At 31.8% G+C, this 2086-nt stretch overlaps 1 protein-coding gene across 1 annotated transcript in view; it reads right to left on the reverse strand.

Annotated features, from left to right (window-relative positions):
* Nucleotides 1-370: 370 nt before the first annotated feature.
* LOC125029621 (roundabout homolog 2-like) overlaps nucleotides 371-2086 on the reverse strand; it is a 50381-nt gene continuing 48665 nt past the window's right edge. The window contains exon 16 of the mRNA XM_047619604.1: nucleotides 371-2086. This exon is cut by the window's right edge and continues 1563 nt beyond it. The gene's annotated coding sequence lies outside the window, so the exon portion shown is untranslated.

Here is a 2086-nt window from a genome sequence, read left to right on the forward strand (position 1 = left end):
TGTTTTTCTTTCTGAACATTCTAGTTATTTCTTTGATGCCCATAATAGTAAATCACATCTTCACTGGTTTGTATTACCTACCAATAATGTGTTTTAATGTGCATTGATGATTAGCTATTCGTATTTTGTTGATTGTGTTCAGAATTACATGTAGATACACACAGTTACATCCAGTTAAACCTCTGGAAACGAGAAATCATGGTGAGAGAGATCGGTAAGTGTTTAATGTATGTTTATTTTAGTTTAGTAGCAAGTAAATCTACATCTCTAAAGGATCAATGTAGCTTGCTTTTCATTTACGTCCCTTTGAATTTTAAAAGTAAAATGACGTGTATCTAATAACACTTGAGGTTGAATTAAAACAGACATATACAGCACAATCTTTGGTATCTTTTATTCTCATTTACAAATATGTAAAAATGTACATAATATACATTATTTACAAATGAAATTGCTATTATTTACAAATAAAACCATACTCTATTAATATGTCATCAGGTAATGACAATGGCACCGTAAATTACGTCCAAAGCAAATAATTTCTTACCTTTTCTTGAATTTCACCGAGAAATCATAAGAAGCTGCATGATCTAGTAGGTAAATAATGACAAGCTCTTGCCATCACAAACGAAAAATAAAACAATCAACTTCTTAACTCCAAATCCCAATATATAAAAGTACATACAAAAAAAAAGAAGAGAAAAAAGGAGAGAAAATTAACACTAAAAAAAGAAACACTTTCACAAAACGAACAGCAATTCAAAAGTTTCGAAAAATAATAACAAGGAGACTTACATTGGACTGAATCACATTCACTACTTTGCGAATGTGAGAAGTCACCATTTTTCGCACTCCGTTCCGTTCCTTTCGACTGGAACAAAGGTCAAAGAGCATTTGGCTGTGTAAGTGCAAGCCAGAATAGCGCTCCATAGGATAGCATGTCGGGGCTTAAGATTTATGAAGTTGGAATAGGAAATTAGATAGCGGAGGGGACATGTATTTACATAATCTGTTTTATTATTATAATTATTTTTAATTCCTGCAAAGCATAATCTCTGCAGGGTATAATGTGGTTAGCCGAGATGCTGGGATATTAATGCATTAGTTAGCATAAGTTGGGAGTAGATATATGAAAATCTTGCAGGATCTGCAAAACTCATTAACCATAAGTTTTTTTTTCCAAACTTGGGTTGCGTATATGAATATAGTTATCCTTCTTTGCTATACCCAAGTAAGTATACAAAAACAATGCTAAATCTGCCCTGGACAAAAAAATCACTGACCTCTTTTTTTGTTAAATCACAATTTAAGATTATATTATATACACTAGTTCATTAGCACAACGTTACCAAGATATGACATTTAGGAATATAAGGAGTAATAGGGGATATGTATAATTCATTGTTAGAACCCACACTCGACTAGTAGCCTCACTGTTACTCACATAAAAATGATGTGAATTTCACTTCTTTCATTTTTCTCATAATTGGGAATATGTATATGGACAAAATTCCATTACCTATTGAGAATACTTTTCTCAAGAAACAGACTGAATTTAAAGAAAAAAATGTTCCTTCATTTGTTTTGTATAATGTGTTACTATATGTATTGAATATAAATGTATACTGTATATATGGTTGTTTGTGCACACATGAATTATGTTAGTCTGAAAAAATATACATACAAAAAGTGCTGATTCTTCTAACTGCTAATTACCAACAAAAAATCAGTTTTATATTAGAGACAAAATGATTTATCCAAATGTGAGTAATATTCTCTATCACAAGTTAGATATGTGCTTCACAGCATAAAACTGATTCTATCCCCAAAATTCTTCATACACTGGACATGGGTCGCTGATGCCATATAAGTGTACTGGTGACCGCCAACAGTGCAATAGTATTTTCAGTGTATCAGATACTGTATATTGCAATCTGTTTAGCCACATAGATAATACTAGATATCATCCTCCGTGCCAAGTAGATGCTTGATTATTATATCTAGTTATTCAGCACGTGACACTATGACAGATTATCTAACATGCTCAGAGACAAACATTACTTTTAGGCAACATATACACATGTCT

This window comes from Penaeus chinensis, chromosome 10 (genome assembly GCF_019202785.1).
Source record: "Penaeus chinensis breed Huanghai No. 1 chromosome 10, ASM1920278v2, whole genome shotgun sequence".
NCBI lineage: Eukaryota > Metazoa > Arthropoda > Malacostraca > Decapoda > Penaeidae > Penaeus > Penaeus chinensis.